Source organism: Juglans microcarpa x Juglans regia, chromosome 1S (genome assembly GCF_004785595.1).
Source record: "Juglans microcarpa x Juglans regia isolate MS1-56 chromosome 1S, Jm3101_v1.0, whole genome shotgun sequence".
NCBI classification, from domain to species: domain Eukaryota; kingdom Viridiplantae; phylum Streptophyta; class Magnoliopsida; order Fagales; family Juglandaceae; genus Juglans; species Juglans microcarpa x Juglans regia.
The window spans coordinates 5,025,833-5,053,643 of record NC_054595.1 but is presented as its reverse complement, the minus strand read 5'-3'; the positions used below and the strand labels follow the sequence as shown (position 1 = coordinate 5,053,643).

At 38.0% G+C, this 27,811-nt stretch overlaps 1 pseudogene; it reads right to left on the bottom strand.

The window, feature by feature from the left end:
* Window positions 1-2,218: 2,218 nt before the first annotated feature.
* On the bottom strand, window positions 2,219-27,775 carry LOC121246031 (annotated as a pseudogene).
* Between the last annotated feature and the right edge of the window lie 36 nt (window positions 27,776-27,811).

Sequence of the window (27,811 nt, the reverse complement as noted above, 5' to 3'; positions counted from 1 at the left end):
GAATACCGTGGTTACAAAATCATCCCAATAAAAACAAGACCCAACCCCACAAAAACTAACATCTAATGTAGGAAAAACACCAAGTATCCAAACGTAAAATACTTCTAAGCCTTCCTGTACCAACATCATCCCCTAAAAAATCCATAGACTCGTCACTAGCACCAAGTTTAGCCAAAAAAATATGCTGCCATATTAGCCTCTCTAAACACCCAAGAAATTTGACATTAAGTTCTCTAACAAGACATTGAGCTTCCTCCCAAAAATCCCACAGATACCAATAATTACAAACACCTGAGACAAACCAACCCACTATCACGCTAGAATCCGACTCAACCACAAAATTCCATAACCCAAGATTGTTACACATTCGAAGGCCATCAATTACAGTTCTACACTCTGCAATAGTATTTGTGGCTTGCCCATAGCTATGGGAAAACCCTCCTAAAATATGACCCATGTGATCTCTAACAATTCCCCCTCCGCCGGACATGCCAGGATTACTACAAGAATCCCCGTCAACATTTAGTTTCACCCTCCCCTCCTCCGGCAATGCCCACGATACATATCTAGGCGTTCTACTTTCCAAAGCCACAATATGACAGTTTAAACCTGTTAAAACCTCGGCATCATGGGGGCCTATTTTTTTGAACTTCCTCGCCAAAGTGCCCAAGAAATAAAGATAGGAATAATACCTCATAACCACCGCACTTGTGAAGATTGCGAATCATGACACCACTATAAATTCATCAAACCTTCCCAAACCCGAGTAGAAGGCATTTGAATTCCAAAAATAACTGCAAAATAGTTCCAAACCTTCCTTGGACCCTCCCCCTCACATATAATATGATTCACAGACTCAACTTGAGAAGCTAGACGACAATGACATTTCGAAACCATTGGGATACCTAGTTTCTTAATTACCTCATCCACCGGGATAGCTCTACGTCGTGCACGCCAATATAAGAAAAATATATTCTTAGGAACATAAGCATGCCATAGCCATTTCTTCCAAAGGCAAATATTCCCATGAGATCTCACAATATTCCAAGCTGATTTAGTATTAAAAGCACCATCTATAGAATGTTTCTATACCAAAACGTCCCTCACAAATGTGAACCTTAGAGTTCAATATTCTGTTGACAATGAATTTCTCTTCCTAATAATATATATATATATATATATATATATATAAATATTCGTTATCAAAACGAGTCGTTTGGAAAGTCAACCCCCTAAACACCGCCCCCCCCCCCCCCCCGAGCCGCAGTCTCTTCTGTCTTCCCCCCCTTTCTCTCTCTTTCTTCTCTCATCTCTCAATCTTAGAGCCTCTCTCGACTCTCCCTCTCTCACCTTCTCTCCTCCTCTTCTTCTCATTCTTCTTTTCAGATTTTTTTTGTATTTTGTTGTTTGCCAAAGATTTTTTTGTAGTTCAGGATTTTTGTTGTTGCGGATTTGTTGTTGAATGTAGATTTGTATTTTGTTGTGAATTTGTTATTTTTTTGTTGTGTTTATTTATTTTATTTTATTTTTTTTGTGTTTTGGTTTTTGTTTTTCACAGCCGTGGGTTGGACGGGGCAGACGAACCAATGGTTTGGCCCCACCCCCGGTGTGCGGGAACTGATTCTGGAGGGCAAAACCCCACCCTCTGCCCATGCGGGGGCAGGGTGCAAGAAGGAGCCATCCCCGGCCCCACATGGGTGGGTAGCACCTCTATGCATGGTGAATAACCTCCGTTTTGGCAGTGCTCTAAAAATAAAGGAAAAAAAAAATCTAAGTTTTTGCAGTGAAACCATTTTTTTCATTCCAACTCTATAGCAACCATGGCATAAAGATGAACGGAAGACCGACCAACTCAGAAAAACTCTTTGAACCATCAACGGCTCCTCTAAATATATAGATTATAAAACATGTTAGATTATGAATAAACAATGGAAAATATTAAGAACTGTGCATAGGTCTACCCCATTCAAGTTTGGTTCCTCCTTAATTACATGAAAGAACAATTCTGTAATTCCATTGACACCAGCAATCCTATCTTTTCTATTGAATCGATCATTTATCAAACGGCAACCACGATTCAGTTTCCTGGTTCTCACTGTCCACTCCATTCCACAGATGCTAGGCCATTTACACGGTAGGCGACCAATGTTCACAACGAATTACTTCAATTAGCAACAATGCGTAGTCAGCATTCCGGATTCGAAATCCAAATGTGCCTTCATTTCTCTTCCAAATTTGCAACTGATGAAAGTTTCTCTTCCAAGTCTTCAAGCAGATCATGGTATTCAGAAAATGCCAGATGCGACTGACAATCATTGATCAATAAAGAAGACATTAAGATACGGATATACAAGTAATTGCATAATTAATTCTAAGAACATGAAAGTTTAGAGGCATAAACACCTGCAGGGTAATGCTATATGCCATCCATAACCGCATATCATGCTGGAAAAGATCCAAAAGAACCTGACAAATTTACAAGGAATATGGGTTCATAAAGGGTCTAGAGTTATTATCAGACTATCCATATGAGATAAAAATATTTTTGGTAAAATCACTTTTGTCTTCCCCCTCTTTCAAATATCAATTCACATGGCACCTAGATGCCTCTTTGGCAAGCATGCACGAAAACGTCCTATAATACACAGTGCCATCCCACCATCTGAACATATTTTGACATTTCTCCATATGCTTTTTAGCTTGCTGTACTGGTTCTAATCAATGGTTTTTGTCATTGATTTGTTGTTTTTTTTTTTTTGACAAGCTTGTCATTCATTTGTTGTTATCTCTTGCTTTACAAGTAATTGTAACATCTCTAGTGCAAAAATGTTGAAAGAGTACATTGAGCTATAAAACACCAGGAGCATGGTAATATAAGAATGCAAGCATTCCCAAAGAGGTCAAATAATTGCCCCCACTAGGCTCCGTCACAAATAACCCTTTGTAGGGTAAGCAAAAACAAGTGTAATTGCCGTTCCACGGTTCCAGTTTGAAAATTCTCACCACAGAAATTACTTTTTTGTTGTGATAAGATTTCATCAATAAAGAAAGAGGTACACAAGAAGTATACGAGTGATCTGCCTAACTATCAAAAGGAATAAAATGTCCTTTCATGCGTTTCTTTTAGTTGAGCTCAGGAAAAGTCATACCAATTATGTGGATGCATAAATATATAAGATACCACAGTTTGTATAAAGGAAGCCAACTTTACCTCAGATCTTCTTAGAAGGGTAGCCAATACAACAATCCACTCTTTGAACTTGACAGAGCACATATGAGCCAAGAGGAATTCTGCATCCAACCGGCTTTGTAACATCCCCATTTGAAGCTGGATACATTAGAGACTTCAGTGAGAGAGAGAGAGAGAGAGAGAGTGTATTTAAAAAAAAATATTGTGGAATTAGATGCCTAATCATGCTTTGTGATCAAGCCTCTGCATCAATTCCTCTTCGGTTAAAACACTTAATATAGAGATTAATTAATGGCATTTAAGGGTTTTCAGATGTTAATGCCTTTTGCCCAATCAGTTCAAGCCCTGAAGCAAAGTTCTCCAAGCGAGCACATCCATATCTTTCTCTTTGAAGATACTCCTGCAGCACACGTTGTCATCAGAAAACTTGAAATCACTTCACAGTAGGGCATAATATGCAGAAGAAAAACACAAGCTTTTCTTACCACCAAATCAAACTGGGTGCCTTTTACAAATGCAACAAGCTTGGAAAGTTCTTTCCCTGACATTAAATAACTAGCATGGTTTTCTAAGATATTCTTAACAGGAGCAACATGAGCACTTTGCTCTTTCAATGAGTTGCTGCTAGAACAAAGAGGGAAAATAAGATCTGAAGTTAGTATCATATGGAATGTCAAAGTGACCGGGGTCTGAGAATCCTAAAAACCATATTGAAAATTTAACCTTTTATCCAAGGACTGCTTCCGGTAACTTGTACGGGATAGAAAATAGCCCAAGAATCTAGGAGATGATCTGTCTGAATCTGTGGATGCCTGTTCATACTCCCTTCCAGATCTCAACAAGAACCTCACCTAATAATAAAATGAAGAAGAAACCATTATCCCTCTTCAAGATATCGGTACCAATTGTCAAAAAAATCATATCATCATATCAAGCTCATACCAGCTCCCCAGCAAGCTCATATAATGATTCATCAAGCGTTGCCTACAGAGGGTTTGACAATCATTGCCAAAATTAAACTTAAAAAAGAACAAACAAAAGGCGAACAAGGTTAAAAATGGAATAATTTTTGCAATGTAATACCAGTCTCTACCTGAAATAAACGTAAAGCACAGTACTGACTGACGGCGGGACCTTCAAGTTTAGCAATTACCTGAACATTCAAGATGAAATGAATTGATAAAACTAAATTGACAGGTTCACACACTCAGATCACATCTAAAGGCAGAAATTTATTGTATGCGTTCAATAGTCTCAGACCAGATTTTATCATGCATTACAGCAGGGACACTTTTACTTCTTGTGCATAGCCTTGTAACCACACAAGAAGAGATTTTGAAAATGTACCTCTTACATGGAGAATACTGCAGTTTATGTGTAGGGTTGAAATTTTCTTTTTCAAAGGAAAAAAAAAAAAAAAAAACACCTGTCTTTCCGATCAATTTTTTTTTTTATTGGATGTTATTACCGATCAAATTCTAGCCAAGTACTCTAGAAGAGGTAAATGATTGTAAGTATAATACTTGTTAAAGCATTGGATATTACGCATAACGTTAAACTGCTTACCATCATGTAATCAGGAAAGAAGAATGATGGCATCAGTTTTAAATAAAGAAACATATTTTCTCAAAGAATTGTTCAACATATTCATATTTAACAGTTAAGCTTTAACCCATACTTCAGAGAAAGAAGAGAGGTTGCCTTCCCAAAAAACAGAGTATTTCTTACAAGTATATAACAAGCAGCAGTTCGATACCATCTCCGCTGGAGGCATTCCTCAAACAACCTAGAAATAGAAGAAACTAGAAGTAAAAAACAATTGGATTTGAGATAATAAGAAAAAAGAACACCAAAATTAAGCATACAAAGTTGCACATGTCTGTGGTCCATAATTTGCCGCATTGTGATTAGTTCCTAATATACATGATTCCTATACACTTCAAACATGAGGTAAAAATATTAAATGGAAGAAAAATGACTAAAAATAAAAAGTGAAGTGAAACACTGAACTCTGTTGATCTTCCAGCAGCAGAAAACAAATCTGCCCAATGTCGACCATCGGTTTTTCTTGCAACACTGACAACCACATCAAAATACTCTGGGAAACTTCTGATCAAATCTCAGGTCTTCTCCAGAAGAGATGAGTTGTTAGCATATTTAGGGGCTGAAACGTGGTGCTTGTTTATGTTTTGCCTGGAGTTCAATTTACATAGTAAGCAACATGGTTTGCATAAACACAGATAGAAATGTTGAAATTATCACACAACTTCCCCCAAAATAGAAAATTAGGGGAAAAACATTTAAGAACAAGGAAATCATCAATGCCAATAAACAACTTGATTAAGGAACCGACTAACACATGTTGGTATAATGGCTCAAGACCTGGTATCAAGTTATACCTTTATCAATGTTGAGGAGTTATTAGTAGGTAGGAACGACATTTTTATCTTTGACAAACATAAAAAAAAGAAAAAAGAAAAAATGTAGGCACCTACTCGCATTGTCTAGTCAACTGTTCTCATATGTGCTAAAAGTCAATTCACTTGAGCAAGAAAGTGCACATCATGTCCCATTAATAAACGGTCAAGCTAAAAGTCAGATTGATTCCCTTCCTAGATTCAAACATACCTGGTTATTTCTGTATCAAATACTGTAAAAAGAAGCCATTCCAGACAATGCGAAAAATGAGGTTTTTCTCGTTTTTCTGCAGATAATTGCGCCAACCGTAAAGCCTCTTCCCTTTTTTCCCTCTGGCCCACGCATACAAAAACTGAATTAGAAAGGAAGAATATTGAAACATAAGAATGAACACTGTTATTAATATGACATATACATGAAGTTTTTAACAAAACCAAATGCAGAAAGTAGCATGATTTTTTATAGCAGGGAGATATTCTTTTTTGAAGTCTACTTTTGGACCTATGTTTATTTGTAAACAAGTGTTCCAATTTAAGTAGAAAGATTACATATTGACAGACTCATATGTGAGGTTTCACATCCTCACTGAAGCTCTACTGTCATCACTCTGAAGTTGAAACAACTCTTATAGTTTTTTTTAAAAGTAAAAGAGTTGAACAAAAAAAACAAAGAAACTCTACAGTAACTGATATTATAAGCCAATAATTAGGCGAAGGTAAAATATTTTTTGTTATCCTTGAAGCTGAATTTTAAGTGCTTGACGGACCCATCCACTAGCCCTCCAAAGTCAATTCTATTGTGAAATCACCACTTGTCCCAAAGTTTAACCTAATGGGAACAGGTAGATTTTATTATTTAATTTATATCTTAAAACTCCCCATCACGTGTGGGTTAGACTCCCCCTCAATGAGTGGGCCCAATATGTGAAATATTTAATTAGATTGAGTAAAGTGTAGAGTCAGGGTTTGAATTCAGTACCCCTGCTTTGATACCATGTGAAATCACCACTTGTCCCAAAAACTTAAGCTAATGGGAAGATGTAGATTTTATTATTTAATTTATACTTAACATCTATAACATTCCTTTAGGCTGAAATCACTTTGAACCTAATCATTGAGCAGTCAGAATCCATAACGATAAGCCCTACACCATTTGAGTTTCGTTTAACCTCAGTGAGCTCTACCTGGCTCATTAAACAAGTACCACAAACAGTTATTGCATGTTTATAATGGCAGTTGTCAAGTTTGTTAAGAGTATAACAACAAAAACAATCAGCTTTTCTCATTGAGAATATCAATCAGTTGTTATCAATTTCCACATATAGGAATGGTTATTAATCACGACATACACACTAAACCTTGCAATCACTTTGTTATAGACTAATTTCGGTTCATGATCAAATCATGACATACATAACAATGGAGGACAAGCTCTGATGGGCCCCTAAAAAATGTGGGGTGTTCGAAGTCAGATCATTCTATAATGTTTGATCTCCCACAATAGTAGCTCATTCCCATTAAAGAACATTTGGTGGAAAAAAGGTCCTTTTAGAGTATCTTTATTTGTTTGGACAGTTTCTTTAGGAAAGATTCTTGCTTTTAATTATGTAAGGAAGAGGAAGATAACTGTGTGGATTGGAACTGCATATGTTGAAGAGATTGGGAGTCGACTGATCATCTTTTCGTTAACTGTGAGGTGGCTACTGTTTTGTGGAATTCTGTTTTTGGGTTGTTTGGATTATGCCTTGTTTGATAGATCTTTCGGAGGGTTAAAAAGGGTAGTTTGGCTATTCTCAAAACAAAGCATTGTGGAAGATCCCCCCTTGTTTGATGTGGTGCATTTGGAGAGAAAGAAACAACTAGAATTTTGAGGATAGCAAGAAGATGGAGTTCAAAGACTTCTTCTTTAAAACCCTTTACCATTGGATGATTGTTCATTTCAGTTATTCTCTTTCTAGTGTCCAGGACTTTGTTTTTCTTTTATCTTTTTATGGTTAGGTGTATCTCATGTGTACATCTTGTGTACAAGGGCAACGCCTCTTTTGATCATTAATAAAGCTTAACTTATCAAAAAATGAGTATTAATGGAAATTAAGATTCTAATAAGAACAAGTAATAAATTTGGTTAGTCCTTTTGCACTTTTTAATAAGGATTTCCTACTTGCAAGAAAAATAAGAACAATAAATGAATTTGGTTAAGCAAGCATTTGATTAATGCCATCTAGAAAGTCAGAAAAGTAAAGATAGTAGATCAGTTTTTCTAGAAACTAACCCAAAGTGTGGTAGAGATCTAATTGAGATTCATGATTACTCAGTATGCACAAACTTTAATTTTATTGATAATGTTGAAGCCAGCCAATCATATCTTAAAGCTAATAGTCCAGAAGTATTAGTAAATAGTCAATTGCTTTACAAAAGAATACTCCAATTCCCAAATCATAGCAACACTGCAATACTTGAAAGATTCAAATCCTTAACAACAGGCCTTATACATACCACTCCCCAGTTTTCTTGTGATTTTACTCAAGTTTTGAAATAACATAATTGACTAGACATTGGCCCAGCTAACATAATAAGTACAGCCCAATAACCTAGCTGGTTGCCAGAAATTATTACACATGCTAATTTTTCAATTATGGTAAATCAACAAGGACCAACAATCTGCCGATAGGATGGCTGAATATGCCAATGAGCTCAAGCTTTAGGGTTCCAACAAGGATGGAGGGTGAGATCATAGGTTTGAGACCCACTGGATGCAAGTGTAACTTAAAGCCAAAAAAGAAAAAATAAGTTTCATTGCGTTAGATGAGTAAACACAAGTGAAAAGCTTGAGACTGGGAATTTCCAAATGAGGTCACGAGGCTAGTAATTCATGCTATCTGCAGTTGATCTCAGTCCCTTCAAAGATTACCATTATGAGAATGTTGTGTATAACCACCCATCCCTCCCCGAGGGCAAAAAACTCTTGAAACACACAGAAGGGTGGGTGGATGGTGGCATTGAGGAAATCATAATACGCTTATAGTTTCGGCATGAGAAAGGGAAACCTCCATATCAAAGAATATTATAGAAAGGTACCTGAAGAAGGTGTCGAAGTAGGCAATGAAGTATAGTTTGAGCTTGAGGAGTAGGCTCAAAACATGGAAACTCTGTGCATGCTGAAAATGACATCCTCTGGGAAACACCAACAACAACACCAGCATTTGGAAGAAGCCCTAGTGGGTATATCTCGCGATCAAATTCCAGCTCAGGATCCAACTAGAAATTAATGCCGAGTTACTTAACTCAGAGAACCTCGACTAAAACCAGATCAAAATATCTTACATCCCACAAGCTCATTGTTAAAGATGCAAAACCATAACTTTTCTGGATTAAAAATTAGTCAAACACATTACCAATCTCAATAATTAGGAAACTTAGCATCTCCTTTTCCAAAGGTAAGAACATCTATAGCCATATTGCTTGCATGAAAGACAACCAGAACATAAAAACATAATTGACTCCATCTTAATTAAAATTACAAAAGAAACCACATCTCTCACAGTATCAATTAAAGCCACAAACCATATAATATTAAACTCTGAGATGTTTTGAATCAGTAACCCCTCCGATTTTTTCTATATTGGATGATTAGACATCCAATATAATTGAAAAAGATTAGATAAATGAAATAGAAAGACTAGAAAAACAAGAAAACAAACAAATTACACAAAAATTCACATGTTCTGTTCCGTACTGTCTGGTGAAAAATCAAATATAGTCTTAAAGACATGCATACCTGCATGAAATCCTCCTGTTTAAAAGGGTCAACACCAGGAGATGGATACCAAACCTGTAAAAATAAGCTTCCAACCAGAATCTATATCAGACAAGTAAAGATAACCAAAACTAAAGGTGAACCATAATAAAGCCGAATGATAACAAATAAGAGTATTAAAAAACAATATAGACCACTACAGTTCATTACCTGCATTCCTCGGTGACCATAATCTAACCATGAAACTTCCTCTATTAGATTTGTTTTCTCCTCTGGACCACAAGTGACCCAAAATAATTCAACAGAGTCAGTGAGCTCTCTTTCGTGTCCATCATCCAAGTCAAGAAGTGAAAGGTCTCCATTCGCCCTCAGTATCAGACATCTAGCATAGCACACATCCATTCAGAGGCATGTGATTTATGAAAATTTCTATTTATCACTTTGAGGTGGGGACACATACCTTGCAGGCTCTCTAAGTAACAGAGCCAAAGAGGAAGAAACATGATTGTTTGGGATGCCCTCTCTTGGAAGCTGATCAGGGATAAAACGCATGGCTGCAGGATGGCTCTTTGCAGTCATGATTGAGAGTTCACGTACTGTAGAAAGCTGTTTGTCATTTTATCACTTAAAAATCTATGAAGAATAAAGTCTCGTTAAAGAATATCTATCATTCAGAGTGCAAACTGAAATTTCAAGAAAACAGAAAGCAGTACCATTTCCAATTTTATACTCAAAGAAGAACAACTAAAAGAACATTCCTTTACCTGTAAATCTGGGGTGCTAGACGGTGTCAATTCATCTAATAACTTCACATGGAATATGTGGACATCAAACGGTCGATACGTAACAAGAATGTACTCTTGATAGACATCCATCACCATTGGTTTGGCAAGCAATGGTTTCCTACCAAGCAGTGAGCTTTGATCAAGGTGATATCTAGGATAAAAAAGCAACTCATACCTGCAATGGACCAACTCTGTTAGAATTATAAATAGCAATGTCCTGCATTGCATAATAAATGAGCATCAATTGAAATAGATTATCATAAAGTATAAGCATTTCAGACAGATAAAAAAAAAAAAATAGATTAACTAAATAGAACATGTAACCATTGATAATCATCTCACATGTTAGAAGAATCAATGTAGTTGCAGACAACAACGATCTTCCCCAGCCATAACAAACCTTTGCACTGAATCTTATGTTCCTGAGTAATATCTCCAAAGACTCGCCACTTTTTTGCCCTTATATCATGTAAGATTAACCCATGGAGACCGGCAACAGCTAAGAACATTCCATCCTTGCTAGCAGCCACATGTTGAACTGGCCAATTTTGGGACATGTACGAAACCTGAGTCAAGGCAAAGCTTAATCAGGAAAATCCATATTGCAAGGATATCAATTGTTTTTTCAAGTTCGCAAGTCAAATTCATAACTGGAAGGTTAAGATGTAGTATTTTAAGTTCATCAGTAGCCTTGGACTGCACAACAAGCAATCGATCTGCACCATAAATCACTTGACGGACATATGTCATGCCTGAAACTCCTCTGTTTAGGCAACATTTTCCAAAAGAAAATGCAACAATTCTCTCCGGAGATCCTTCCTCGATGGTATAAAGCCTATATCCATATTCATCCCACTCTATCAGTGAGGTGCCCCCCATTAAAGGTTCATACTTACTATCCTGGTTTGGCTTAACCATTGGAGAAGATACAGAACTTAAACCAATTTGACGGATTGTTGACATCAAACGGCACCCAGAAACAGACCAGACAGTAAGTCCTCTTAACTTCCACCCAACTGCAAAAGCTGAATTATCAGGTGTCCATCCAATACAACTGACAGAGCCAGTATCCTACATTGAATATCTGCAAAATAACAATGTCAAGACATAAAAAGTTAAAACCTACCATACCTCATGATCTGTAACCTCTACCCATATAGTATATGACACAGACTTCAATTCAAACTACGATGCTATAATCCTAATCCAGAAAACTTAAAAAATAGGAAGCAGATATTAGCAAATAAATCAAATTGGCACATCCTGAAGAAGAAATACACGACTCACTTTAGCCATCATTGATCAATTCGAATGAACTGCTAAAATAAGGAAATGCATAAAATTTGATACAAAAGCAAGCCAGTAATGCTTAATACTTTGTAGTATATCATTAAGCCATGAAATGATGCATCGTATTATACATGCAAGATTCCAATTCTCAGATGCAATGCAGGTCCACTTACTTTCCAATCATTTGATACCACATTAAGGATGATGGAAAGATGATGAAAAAGAGACTTAAGAATATCATTTCTTTAGTGTGACTCTAAAGAAACTTAAGAGGCATAAGAATTTGTCTTTTATTTGCAGATGATACCCTTATTTTCCGTGGAGCATACCCTTATCTTCAACTTTTTCATCTAATCATTACCTAACCATTACAACTTTCTGAAACTTCCAAACAAAATACAAAAACAATTCAACTTTTTCAAATCCCAAAACAAAAATAATATTAAAAATTTATAATCTAATAATATTTTAACTTCATAATAATTTTATTTAACTTTTTCTCTCATTTCCCAAAACCCCATAAAACATATTAACTCAAATATTTCACTACTATTCACAGATCATCTCATCTAATCTCACTATCCAAACGAGGCCTAAAATCACCTTTTCTTACTTGCCCAAGTACTTCTTGTCTTTATTTCTGCTTGATAATATGACAACCAAAAGTATAGAGAAGATACAACGAGGTTCTTTGTGGAGTGGGATGGGAGATAAATTCAAGTTTCATCTAGTGAACTACGCATAGCTATGCGCTCCAATTTAAAGTGGAGGGTTGGGAGTTTTGACTTGTATGTGTTCAATCGGGCTCTATTGCGTTAATATTTTTTTATCAACAAGTTTCAGGGGAAAAATCTCCCCGAACCCCCTCTGAACAGCAGACCAACTTGATATCTTTTACCAAACTAAAGGAGTGTTTGTACAGGAATCATAATCACATTTAGTGGTCATTTCCTATGTATTGACACACTAGACTTGAGGTGGGTGATGGGTCTTGTATCAAATTTTGGCACAATCTATGGTATGGAGATTGGAACCTCAAATAAATCTTTCAGATATGTATGAGATTACGTGTGCAACGGAAACCTCAATAGTTGGTCTTATGGTATTCTCCGATGGTTCCCTTCAATTGTACGTTAGTTTCTTCTGAGGAGCACAAGATTGGGAAGCAGAAACCATCATAAAATTTTTAGTTCTCTACTCTACAAGAGTGAGCTAGAGAAGCAAACAAAATCCTTTGGTGCCTTTCTAAAAAAGGAAGGTTCACGGTTCGATAATTTTACCAGGCTCTCACAACCCAAGACACTAATACATTCCCTTGGAGGAACTTTTTCAAGACTAAGGCACCCCTGGAAGTGGCTTTTTTTGTCTGGACAGCTTCCTTAGGGAAGATCCTTACTATGGATAACCTAAGGAAACGTCTGACTATTGTGGTGGATTTGTGTTACATGTGCAAGACCATTTGTTACTACATTATGAAGTAGTCAGGACCTTATGGAACGATTTATTTGCTAAAGTGGGATTAATATGGGTCTCATGCCTAGACGCTTGGTGGACTATCAAGCACATTCTTTGATGATGAGGAATCTCGGAGACTGTACAAACGCAACCACTTTTACCCGATGAAACCCTAGACCAAGGTAACGTGTTCCCCTCATGCAGATAAGGCAAATCATCGGCTTTTTCATCGATGGGACGTGGCCCTTAAAAATTATTTGCTCCTAAGGGTTCAAACCTTAGACCTAGAGTGACAAATACCACTAAGACCAAGGCCCTTACTATTTGAGACCACACCTAGAGGTTGGATTTTATAGCAAATTAGAGAGGCTTACATGATAATCCACAAATTGCAGTAACATAGAAGATGGCTCTCATATGCCTATTGTGGTGCATTTGGAGGGAGTGGAATAATAGAAGCTTTGAAGATCGCAAGAGGATGATAGATGAGCTTAAAGTTTTTCTTCTTTCAACATTTTGTTCCTTTGGACATTGCAATAGATTTTAAGGGACTAAGTGTCCACAATTTTCTTGCATCGGTTGTACATTCTTGTATATGTCCTGTATGCTTGAGCTATGCCTATTGTTGTTATTAATAAAATTTCTTGCTTAAAAAATAATAATTCTTTAGAGCAACTCTTGGAACTTGAGGACACCTTTTCTTTTAAACCTCTTGCAACTCAATAGTGATGAAAGAAACTATCATGTGAAGATGAAAAAGAAATGAGGTAAGTGTAAATTAACATAAAACCAGGACATAAAGGAATATTATCTTAAGAATCTTAGGCAAGGCAACTAAATTTTATAGCAGCCTCTGGTGATTCTCAGAATCTAGCCCTACAAAGTAAAACAAAAAATCATTACATTATGCCACTGATTTATAGATTTACTAATTTTATCCAAGCCTTACCCCCAGTCATACAAAGACACGGTATGAATAAGAGGTGTGGATTCTGCCAGATCATATAACTCAACAACCCCTCTTCTGGTACCAACAGCAAGGATTTGTTGTTCGGAAGCTACTGAAGCACATACAGCATCACCAGAGCCCAAAATTCTTTCAGCTTTAATAGAATCAGCTTGCTTTAATCTTTTCTTACTTACTGAACACAACACCATTTGTCCATCAGAATATAACACCAATAGCAACCTCAATGGAAGATTAAGCTCCAATTGAATAATAGCAGCCGTCCTTGAGACATTATGGTCCTGGATAATAACTCTAGGGGCTCCACCAGAAGTGAAACCATTATCAAGAGAATTTGATGGACAAGCGATTTTACTGCTGTCACGAGAGTGGGGATCAAGTACAAATGATCCATAAAACTGTCAAGGTGAAGACTATAATTAAAAGGATTTTTTTTTTTTTTTTTATCAGTAAAAGATAGATATTATATATATGAATGAAATAGACAGTCTTTGTACACAAGAAGTATATATAAGAACTCCTAACTACATTCTAAAAGTGATAAATTAAAGATAAGAATTCTGAACATTATCCCCATATAATACAATAGTGGAAAACCAACACATTAGAGTGTGGAGAAAAAAATTCTTCAACTCGGATATTGTGTGTTCCTTATCTTCAAAGCAACACGCATTCCTTTCTGTCCAAATATACCACATAATACACAACGGAATCATCTTCCACACTGCTGCCACTTGATGGTTGCCTTGCATCTTTGGCCAACAACCCAACAAATCCACCACCCTCATATGCATAACCCAAGCAACATCAACCCTTAAAACGATCTCCTCCCACAACACCCTTGTTACCTCACAATGTAGTAATAGATGGTCCACAGATTCTCCATTCTTTTTGCACATGTAGCACCAATCCATCACTACACATCCTCTCTTTCTCAAGTTTTTTGTGGTCAATATCTTCCCAAGAGCAGCACTCCAAACAAAAAAAAACTACTTTAGAAGGCACACGAGACCTACAAATATTCTTCCAAGGGAACGGAATCATATCAAGGTGTATTGTTAAGATGCTATAATATGCCTTAACTGTACATATCTTGTGGTTATTAGACCCCCACTTCAAACTATCTCGTTGTGCCATAGGAGTCTTCGTGGAATATGGTAAGCTGAAAAATTCTGAAACAATAGGTAATTCCCAATCATTGAAATTCCTACTAAAGAGAACATTCCACTGATGCCCACCATGAGAGAATAAACGCATGTCTGCCACTGAAGCCTCCCTATTAACTGCGATACGGTATAAGGCCGAAAAAGCCATTTCCAATGCGTGTTCTCCACACCAGATATCCCGCCAAAATCTGATACGAATGCCCTTACCAACTACAAAGCGAATTTGATTTACAAAACATGGCCACCCCTTCCTTATGTACTTCCATAAACCCACACCATACCCCCCTCTCACATATAGCACCAACCACCCCAAGCAACACCATATTTAGCATCAATAATATCCTTCCATAATGATCCCCCCTCCAAATGATATCTCCAAAGCCATTTTCCCAATAAAACTTTATTAAAAGTTCCCAAGTTACTCATTCACAACTGAGGCACATACAGTCTTCCATCTAACTAGATGGAATTTCTTCTCCTCCCCCATGCCTCCCCATAAGAATGCCCTAAAGACTTTCTCCATTCTGTTCACCATCCCTACAGGCATAGGAAACAAAGATAAAAAATAAGTGGGGAGGTTAGTGAGAGTACTCTTGATAAGAGTGAGGCGGCCATCTTTTGATAAATACACCCGTTTCCAACCAACCAAACTTTTCTCTATCTTCTTCACTACCCCATCCCATATAGCTCTATTCTTGAAAGTTGCTCCCAGCGGAAAACCCAGATATTTCATTGGGAAAGAGGACACTTTACAATCCAATTTGAGACCGCACCCATAGGAACCATCTCAGACTTGCCCAGATTCACCTTTAATCCTGACACTGCTTCAAAGCAAAATAGCAATGCTCGTAAAGTTTGGATCTGGCTACTATTCGCTTACAAAAAACTAACGTATCATCTGCAAAAAGAAGATGTGAAATGATAATAGAACCACCAGAACCATTGCCCACCTAAAAACCCGATAAGAAACCTACCCCAACAACTGCTTGCAACATCCTACTTAAAGTCTCCATAACTATAACAAATAGAAGAGGAGATAGAGGATCTCTCTGCCGCAATCCCAGCAAACTATCAAAAAAACTAGCAGGTGTGCCGTTAACCAGAACAGAGAACCGAAAGGTTGAAATACAATGACGCATCCATGCCATCCACCTAACCCCAAAGCCACATGTCTCAAGCAAGTATAAGAGAAATTCCCAATTCACATGATCATATGCATTCTCCATGTCAAGCTTCCATAGAACACTTGAACCTCCCTCCCGTAATCTGTAGTCCAAGCACTCATTTGCAATGAGTACTGAATCAAGAATTTGTCTCCCTTGAATAAAAGTGTTCTGGGACTTGGAAATAATATGTTCCAACACTAGGCTAAGTACGCTATTAAGATTATCTTCAATAGACAAAGCACCGTGTTTCTTGGGAATGAGAGCAATAAAGGTCGCATTAAGGGATTTTTCAAACTTTTGGAAAGAGTGAAATTCACTGAAAACTTGCATAACATCACCTTTCACAATGTCCCAGCAAGTTTGAAAGAAACCCATTGAAAACCCATCCGGCCCTAGCGCTTTATCCTTGGCCATGCCAGATATGATCTTGTAAATCTCTTCTTCAACAAAATGTCTCTCCAACACACTCACACTCTGCAAGTCAATTGCCTCAAAATGCAAAGCATCAAGCTTCGGCCTCCAAAGGAACCGATTCTGTGAGAAGGGTCTCATAGTACTGTACTATATGGTTTTCTATCTCGGGAGGAGAAGATAGCACCTGAGAATCTGATTAAAGTGACTCAATAGCATTGTTACGCCGATGTGAATTAACCACTTTGTGAAAGAACTTCGTACACCTATCACCTTCTTTCAAACAAAGAGCCCTGGATTTTTGACTCCATGAAGTCTCCTTTGACAACAAAATCCTCCCCAGGTTTGCCATCACCATGCCCTTCCTCAATAACACCTCCTCCAAATTATCTCCTAAGAACTCTTTCTCCTCTAAGTCTTGCAGTTCCTCCAACAGTGTAATCTTCTGATTGTCAATGTAACCAAAAACCTCTAAATTCCACTTCAAGTCTTGTTTCAGTGCCTTCAACTTGCTTGCAAGAATGTAAATTGGAGTACCAATAAACTAATATGAAGACCACCAAGCACGTACCATCTCTACAAACACATCCGCTGTTAGCCACATGTTTTCAAACTTGAAATATCAGTGCCCCTGTGAATACCCCCACAATCCAAAATGATAGGAAAATGATCTAAACTGACTCGAGCTAGTCGTTTCTAACTTACTTCCGGATATTTAGCTTCCCACGAAGGAGATACAAGGAATCTATCCAATCTCGACCAAACCCGCCCATTTGACCAAGTGTACTCTCCCTCTACCAGAGGGAGATCCATGAGGTCCAGATCAAAGATGAACTCACTGAATTCTTCCATAGCCATAGAATGTCGATAGTGCCCTGATCGCTCACTAGGAAAGCGAATAGTGTTAAAATCACCCCCATACACCACGGCACATCCTATAAGGAGTATACGCCCGCCAACTCCTCCCACAACCCTCTCCTATCCCTATCCACATTGGGACCATAGGAGCCTGCAAATGCCCATTCCCATCCATCAACCACATTTTTAAAAAGAGTCGTAACCAAGAACTTTCCAATACACTCCTCAATCAACTCAACCACTCTTTTATTCCACATAAGTAACACTTCACTTGAGGCTCCCCAAGAGGCCAAATAAGTCCAACCCACATACAAGCACCCCCATAAACTTCTTACAATTTTCCTATCAATTAATCGCAACTTTGTTTCTTGCAAACACACTACATCACCCTTCCACATCCGCAATAACGATTTAATACTAAAGCGTTTATTGCGATCATTGAGCCCCCGAACATTCTATGATAAAATCTTAGGTTTCATAACAAAACTATATTGCCCCTCTCTCTCGATCTATCTCTTCTGCCACACCCTTCTTTCACATCATAATTAATGAAGCACTTTAACTTTTTAAATTCTCTATCCCACTTTGAGGCTAACTTCGAATGGCTATCCTCAAGAGCTACGAGGAGAGCCTTAAATTGTTCTTTGTAACCTCCAAACGAAATCCCAATGACAGCTTGAATCTCTTCTACTTTCTTGAAAACCCACTTTGACGAACAACTCCCATAACTAGAGCTGGGAGGAAGTGTACACAAAGGAGTTAAAATGGCCCCCTCCTCTCCAGTACTGGCAGGAGTAAAAAAAACCAATTCCGAGCCACACTGAATCTGGTTCCCCACTGGCAGGTACAGACAATTTTAATTCTTCAACCCCATCCCCAAGCTTATTCTCTTCAAAAGAAACCATCTCCAGTGATAGAGAGTCTATTGGAGACCCCAGTATCGAGATGTCATGCTCCGACACAACTGACTACACAGGAATCACTGCTAGGCCTCCATCCACCACGCACGGCTGAGTCTGTGCATTTTCCAAAGACAACCCACGAATCAGCGACGGGAAATCAACTAAAAACCCATCCTCTGTCAGCGAGACTAAACACTCAGGAGCATCATCTAGGCCTTCGACCACCATGCACGACTGAGTCTGTGCACTCCCCAACAGCAACCCACCTGACGACAACAGGGGATCAGCCCTCACGGTCTCAGCCACTACAATCTCCTCTACCATCTCGTCGTCCTCCAAATCTACCCACCAGAATGACTCTACCGGCTCACCATAATGCTCGACCGGGACCGACGATTCTTTCTGTGCCGGTGGGGAGACCGGCGAGGTGCTTATCAGCGCCATCGGAAAATGACTCGGCCCTGGGCCGAAATCTCAGTCACCCTCTGCTTTGCCCTCCAACTTTTCCTTGGGCCTACGGCCTGGCCCAAAAAAGGGTTTGTCTCTATCCTCGTCGAGACAATCTGCTCCACATGCCCTCTCCCTACGCCCATAACCCTCAAGCCCGAATCACAACCCAAGCCTCTCCCTTCAATAAAGCCCGTATCACGGCCCATACCCACCCTTAGCACCTCCTTACCCTTAACGCAGCGTTTCAGCCAATCTATTTCCTCTAATAAAGTCCCAACTTTTTTCTCCACCTCACCTAGGACCCTTAAAATATTTTCCTCATTTGGCCCCAACAGTACACTGCCATCACCCCCTCATCTATGCACGATCTCTATATTGGCCACTCCTAGCAACACAGCACTCATGGCTCGAGACTGACCCTTCTGTGCTTGAAGCACCTCACTGTACGACTATGCACCAACTGCCGTCAATGAAGGAGCACCACCATCACCCCTCACCATCTTTGGGTTTCCTGCTTGAACCACACTAACTACTCTGTTTCTCACACTCGAAACAGAGGAAGGAGGACTGAGCTCCTTCAATGTAACTCCAAAGTTCCTCCACCCCTTCCCCTTCCTTCCTTCCGGCACCACTAGTAGACCTCTCCTCTTTTTACGCCCAAACTCCGATATGAAGATAAAACAGCCATTGTTATTACATCCCCTCCTCACCATTAACACATTATTTCCTTTTCTACGAGTTCTCGGGAACTCCGAAGAGCCCAATGAAGCTGCACATTCCCTTACCATAGAACCCAACCATCCTAGGGCTTCATGATCCAAAGAAATGTATTTCACCAGGCGGCGACTGCTCTCTGTGATTCTCCACCACCTTTCAGTCTCCTTTCTAAACTCAAAAACCTTATGATCAATAACAACCTCTCTGCACAGCCCCATCCAAGCCAACCAACACGGTAACTCAGGCTAGACTAATACACTAATATCCACAATGAGATGTTGCCATTAACACACCACTACCAACAGCAAGAAAAAACAAAGAAAGAAGAAATGTATGGAGAGAAAATATCCGGCCCCCCTTATAACAATCTATTAAAAGGAAATTATTACAACTAGAAGAAAAATGTCTCTCGATACCAAAAGCACTTATAACATCAATGCTCAAAATGTGCTGACGTGATCTAGATGAAAATAAACTGCTTATGCCTATCAGTATGGCATTACCTCGCCCTTCCATGAGATGCTATATAAAGATCCATTAGAAAGTCCAACTAGCAAATGCTTATTATCACATACAAAATTGCTCCTGCCAAGAAAAAATATTACCAAAAAGATATCAGTATGAAAGTGAGAAGAACGGCACAAGATCAAACTATAAAAGTGAAATGCTAACAAACATCAATTTTTTTTTTTGTTTTTTGTTACAATATGTTTTTTGATAAGTAACAAACATCACATTGTTAAACATCATGAAAATCAATATTTAATTCAAAATCAAAATAACAAGAAAAATTAGTGTGCTCTGAAAAAATAGAAACCAAGTTGGTCATATCATCAACAATATTAATGACATTACTAAGAAAACACAATCTCATACATGGGAAATTTGAGCAAGATCACATGTCATTTACCAAACAGAACTTCCTTGAATACTTCCCTATACCTTTTCAAGCTACTTGGATGAGAGGAAGATAAAAGTCAAACAATTTCTTAAGCTCTTCAAGAAACGTGAATCAGGCCAAAGGAACTTCCATTCAGGGCTTATGCAAGCAAAGCAATTTTTCTTTTTTTGATAAATAAAACTTTATTTGGAGAATAATAAGCAAGTTTTGTAATCCTTTACCACTGCATGCAGACTATATTCCATCTGATTTACTTGAGTACGAAACGGAATCGATAATTCTAGTATGACCAGAGTGAATTTTGTGAAATTAAAAGATATTATACCATTTTTCATAAGTAATCGAAGATTGTAGTAGTAAACGCAAAGGGTGAAACCCGAGTATACATGATGTAAACAAGAGGAACACTTACGAGAGAGAGAGAGATCATAAAAATTCAGCCCATTAACATCTATAGAAGCTGCTAAAGGTCGAGTATTGAAAAGTAATGTTTTAGGCTGCGTTTGGATGTTGAGGTGATCTCAGATGATTTGAGTTAATTTGTGAATAATAATATTTTGTGGGTCCCATTGAGATGCATTTGAATGTATAGGTTGAGATATGTGTTTGAATATATAAAATAGGTTGAGATGGGTTTAAATTTTTTATAGGAAGTTGGAAAAGTAATAGGTCCCATCAATGATTGGTTTGGGATAAGTTGAGCTAACTATAACAACCAAACATAGCCTTAATCTCCTCCATCGTCTCCTCACAATCCTCAAAATTTCTATCATTCCTTTCCCTCCAAATTAATCACACTAGGCAGATAGGGACCATCTTCCATACTGTTACAATTTGTGGGTTTCAATATAACCCTCTCCAATTGGTAAAGAAGTCCAAGATATTATACAATTTTTCTGAGAGTACAAACTACAACTGACATAGAGGTTCCGTTTTGTGAGTAAAGGGTACTTACACAGCCAAGTCCTTTTCCGCAAAAGGCACCTGCTCACTCAGAAGAAGAGATATAGAAGCAAGAAACAAACCAGAGGGTTGCTTCCCTACAATCTGTATTCTTTTCTCTGTAAACTGAACCTTAAAAATTTGAAGAAAGAAAGATGATGTCTGCAAATAAAGAACAAATAAGCATCAGGATGACACATCGAAAAAATGTTTCAGAGCTAGATCTGAAGTATGCATTCAACACGAAGTGTACAACATGCTACAAAATATGAAATAACGTCTCTTTTGTCAAGAAAATTATAATTTAGGTCAAAATCAAAGCTCTTGTCATCCTAAAAGATCAATGGTATGAAAATGCAAACACACTCGCAAAGGGTGTCATACCCAAGAACTTAAAGCCCTGACTCCGTATATTAAAATTTCAATTATGTTGATTATGGCATATGCAATTATAAGGTTATTTTCAAAGACTGGTTGGTTTTATTTTGGATGCTGATTTTTTATAATAGGCAAGTAAAGAAAACTGTTGGATTGGGCCCTATTAGGCCTGGTGTAGGGAAAGGGAAAAAAAACATTTGCCAAAACTTGGACAGGTTCTATATCAGAATTTTTTTATGGGTGAACATAATTTCATTGATCACAAGTATAGGCAAAAGTTCAAGTATACGGAACATATACAAGAGCATCACCTATGCGTTCTTGTTTAGGAATACATGAATTCATGGAAGTTCATGAATTTCGTGCTGTAATGGATGGATTTAGTTCCAATGACTTTCGTACTTTTTTTAGCTTTAATTTGTAATTAGGTATTTTCTCTTGTATACTTCATGTGTAATTAGGCTATATGCCTAATTACGTGGTTTTTTAATAAATTTCTTACCTATCAAAAAAAAAAAAAATTCATGGAAGTTCATTTCATTAAAATCAATTACAACTGCCCAATGAAGAAAAGAATTGACATATCAGAAATTTTTAGGACCCTAGAAGCCGTAAAAGCAAGTCTGCCATGTCTCTCAGAGAGCCTAGGAAAATGCTGTATTGAAAAATTCACAATCGAAGCTTCTAGGAAGGGACAAAGGTGCCGAGAGTCGGCAGCCATTTAAGGATGGTGTCACGTAGTTTTGTTCTTTAAAGCCCCTAGTATTGCTGCCAAAGAACTCACCCTCTTTTATCATGAGCCTGTCGTCCCTCTCAGCCTGACTTTCTCTAATTTCAGCCTAAAAAAAAACATTGGAAAAGCATTAGAAAAACCTCCTTCAAGTCTACCACAGCTATAGGTGAGAAAAACTTTGAATTTCCAACACTCTTGTTCATGAATGGACCAAGAAATAGTTGCTGATTTCATTTCTATCCATCTATCCAGATTAGAAGTCCCATATTTAAAGGCAGGGTCTGAACATCCAATCTCTCAAAGCTGCCGCCACTTGATTGGTACTTAATGGTACGGTTCTCTTAACTCTAGAAGGCTACCATCTCTATTTCTGTTCCAGCAGTTAAATAAGTGTCCTATGTTTTCTACTCCTACACTTCACAGCACATCGTTCAAGTCCTAAAGGATTCATAGAGATTGCAATTCTTTGTTCAACCTCTAACAGAAATATCTCCCACTTCCCAATAATTTTTGTTTTGATTTTCGTAAAAGTTCTTATGATTTTTTGTGTTTGGGTAATGATTGGGTGACAAGTTGAATGGTGTATTTTTTTAGATTTGAAGATGTTTGCTTTGATTTTGAAAACGTTTTGAGATATTTTGTACAAATTCTGAAAAAATGCCCGAACCAAACAAGGTCTTATTCTTGGAAACACGAGCTCAAAAAAAAGGAAATCATACCCATTCATGTAAACAAAAGCAAGTATAAAAATGACTCAACATTAGAAGGAGTAAAAAGGGGTTGATGGTAATGGTTATGAATGTTTTCCCTAAGTTGCAAAGGAAGTGTGGATTCTGTGCAAGTTAGGAAAGAGACATTCAAGTTATATGCTATGATATTGACCTTTCCTGTAAGCACTTTTCTATGCACCTTCTATATGGTATGTTGTCAAAATATAGTTCTCATGTGCTATTTAAACATAATGGACATATTTATGTTAAGCTTTATTTTTAGTATGAAAGTTATGCATGTCATGAACTCATGATTATTCTCAAGTTATGAAACATCATTATGCATGTCATGAACTCATGATTATTCTCAAGTTATGAAACATCATTCTTATGTTTTGAATGTTATGAAAAACCTTTTTTTTTAATGACAGGGGAACCACCCCACGACAGAGCCATTAGGACTCACCCATGGAACATGAACCCCTAGGGAGACTAGCACAGCAATCCACCGCCATGACCTGCCACTTAAATTGCAACTTGATCCCAAGGGGAATCAAACCTATGACATGGGGCTCATGCACACAAGTTCACCTTTACCACTTGGGCTACCCACGGGTGGGTTTATGAAACACTTTTGTCATGATACGTATGATTATTCTCATGTTTTGGTACAAATGTTATGGGTGGATGTGCAGGTCACATTGAAGATTGTCGAGAAGGTGTGTTCCACAAGATGTTTACATCCAACATGATGTTTAAGAATGTTTTCAAAGGTAAAACATGGCTCAAAATAATTATCCTATATGTTTTACTATTTACGGGATATTCAACTCATTTTCTTTTTATGCTTTAAATGTCCTAGGTATTGATTATGAGAAGTTGGCAAGCCAAACCCAGTAATGGAGACCATGATCTTTTTTTTTTTTATAAGTAAGAAGTAAGTTTCATTACTATGAATGAAAATAGGCATAGCCCATGTACACAGGGAGTATATAGAAGAAAACGCCTAAATACATTCTAAAACACTAAATTAAAGATAAGAAATCATGCACATTGTTTCCATTCGGAACAATGGCTGAAAACCACAGGAGTAAAGTGTGTACAAAAAAATTCTGAAGCTCCGCCATTGTTCTTTCCCTATCTTCGAAGCATAGCGCATTTCTTTCCATCCAAATACACCACATAATGCACGACGGGATCATCTTCCATGCTGCTGCCACTTGGGGATAGCCTTGGATCCAACAAGCAAGCAAGTCAGCCACCTTTGATGGCATAACTCAAGCAACATCCACGCTACTAAATATCCCATTCCACAACTCTCTTGTCACCTCACAATGCAATAATAGATGGTCCACTGATTCTCCATATTTTTTGCACAAATAACACCAATTCATCACAATGAGACCCTTTTTTCCTTAAGTTGTCCGTGGTTAGAATACTCCCAAGAGCCGCAGTCCACACAAAGAAAGCCACTTTGGAAAGTACACTAGTCCTCCATATACTTTTCCACAAGAAGGATACATTACCTTGTGAAGCCAGTATTTTATAATATGCTTTCACTGTGAACTTCTTGCTGCCACTGGAGCTCCATTGTAACCTATCACCCTGTACCGTTATACTTCCTGAGGAATATATCAAGTTGAAAAATTTTGAAACTATAGACAATTCCCAGTCATGATTTTCCAGAGTGAATAGAATATTCCATTGATGAGAACCATGGGAAAACATTCTCATGGGAAAACACAAGCAAGTCTGCCACCAAAGCCTCCCTATTAGCTGCAATACTTTAGAGAGCTGGGAAGGCCCTCTCCAAAGAGCGCTCTCCACACCAAACATCCAGCCAAAACACGATTCTAGTGTCCTGTCTAGCCACAAAACGGATATTATTTTCGAAACACTGCCACCCCCCCTTAATATATCTCCACAAACCCACACCCTGCCCTCCCCCCCCCCCCCCCCCCCCCAACATCGGTACACCAATCACCCCAAGCACCTCCATATCTGGAGTCAACAACTTCCTTCCACAATGACTCTCCCTCCAAGTGATACCTCCATAACCATTTCTCCAATAACGCTGTATTAAAAGTCCTCAAATTGCGCACACCCAATCCTCCACTCGAGATTGGGGAGAAACTTTATTCCAATTAACAAGATGGAATTTGTTGTCCTCCCCCAGACCACCCCACAGAAAAGCCTGGAATAACTTCTTGATCCTATTCGCCACCCTAGTAAGCAACGGAAATAGAGATAAGAAATATGTCAAAAGATTAGATAAAGTGCTTGTTATCAGAGTGAGCTGCCCCCCTTCAATAGATACAGTCGTTACCACCCAGCCAACCTTTACTCCACTTTCTCAATGACCCCATCCCAAATAGCTCTAGCTTTAAAAGTCGCCCCCAAGGGGAGGCCCAAATATTTCATAGGTAGAGACGACACTTTACACCCCAAGAGGTCTGCGAGGTTACTGATACGAGGCACCACACCCACCGCCATCATCTCAGATTTACCAAGGTTTACCTTAAGCCCCAACACCGCTTTAAAGTACAACAAGAGTGCACAAAGAGCTTGAATTTGGCCCATCTCCGCTTCACAAAAGAGAAGTGTGTCATCTGCAAATAAAAGATGTGAGATCATGATAGAGCCATTAGTACCATTACCCACCGAGAAACCGGCTAGAACACCACCCTCTACAGCTGCCTTCACCATTCGGCCAATTACCCACCGTGATCTAAATTAGTGTTCAACAAATAATTGTTAGGTTTTGGATTTGATGACAAGATGATATGGATGAAATTGTTTAGTTTATTTTATTTTGTTAAATTTCATACTATGGTTAGAGATTTAGATAAGAATAATGCTACATACTACTTTCATCCCACTTTCATCTCGCTATGTAAAATGTGACACTTTTCTCACCCTTGGATCATCCTTTATTTTTTTAAAAAATAAAACATTCAAAGGTTAATGGACAATGACACCTCATCATAGTTGGATGAAAGTGGAATGGAAGTGCGATATGCAAAATTTTCCTTTAGTTTATGAATCATTTTTTTTTTATAAGTATGAATCAACTATAAATTAGCTCTATCTATTTTTTTTTTTTCATTGGTAAACAAGATTTGATTGATCAAAAGAATAGCAAAAGCCCAAGTATATGGGACATATGCAAGAGCAACGCCTAAGCATGCTTAGTTTAGAGATACAAGGAATTCATGAAACGACAAGCCATTAAAATCAATTACAATCGACCAAAGGCGGTCATTCATTGACTACACTTGATCTTCAAAACTTCTTTTGTTCCTCTCGCTCCAAATACACCACCATAAACATATTGGAACCATCTTCCAAATTGAGGTGATCTAAGAGTTACCTTGAATGGGTTTCCAAGAAGCTAGGAGGTCCATTACCCGTCTCAGCATCACCCAAGCTAATCCCACCCAGCAAAAACTTCATTCTCACAATGTCCTGGCAATCTCACAATAATCTGGCTATCTATTGTTATAACGTGACATTCCTAATCGTACAAGAAGGGAGTCTTGCAGTGAAGGATGATTGGTAAAGTCAACAACCGATAGCTTCTCCTCTCCATAATTAACGAGTGGAGGATGAGGTCACGGATTCAATCTAAAACTACTGTTGAACTAAAGGCATCAAGTTTAATTTCCAAATAAAGGAAATTACACTTTGACCCCCAAATTACCACCACTTTTTCACTTTGCACTCAAAGTTATCAACTTTGACACATTGCATCCTTAAACCGCCTAAAAGTCACACTGTGCACCCTCCACTAAAGATATAACCATTAAAAACTATCATATGACCTGGCTTTCATCCATCTTAATGGTGAAATCTTTTTTTTATATATAGGTAATGGTGAAATCTTAACCAAATGGTGCACGTTATAGGTTTTTGGTAGTTTTAGGATGCAATTCGGTAGCTTGGGGAAAAAAATGCAAAAAAAGTTGATAGCTTGGTGGTAAAAAGTAATTACTCCTTCCAAATACCTTCAAACTACTAATGCCGCGCAAAATGTTGGATATTTTTCATAAGGGGACTGTGTGTTTGAATTCACTAGACCTCAGTAACAAAAGTTGGTGATAATTGAATTTTAAATTTTGCTCTCATTCTCTTCCAAACATGCCACCAAACTGGTATAGCTACACAAACAGCACAATGCAGGACACCATACTCCAAGATCAAACTCCCTATCCCATTTTCCATGCCGAGTCATTCTGTCCCTTCATTTCCCAACATAATGCACAATATTCTAATGTTAATATTGAACATTGCCGTTGCCACATCTGTCAACAAGGGCAATTATACAAACAAATGTCTAGATGTGTGCAGAGTTGAGATGTACCTAGACACTTTCCAACGAATTACCATAAGGTAGGAGAAAGCAATACCAGTCGATTCTACGACATAGTTTTACTGAACTGATTGAAACTTCTTCTTTGTTGTTTTTTTGGGTAAGCGAGCTCATAAAAACACATTAGTAAAATAAACCAAAAGGAGACAATAAAAAGATTGAAACACTTACAAGAACAGCGACTAATTTAGCATCAGGGCTCCAAACAGCCAACACTTTTTACAACACATTATAAAAATAAAGGTAT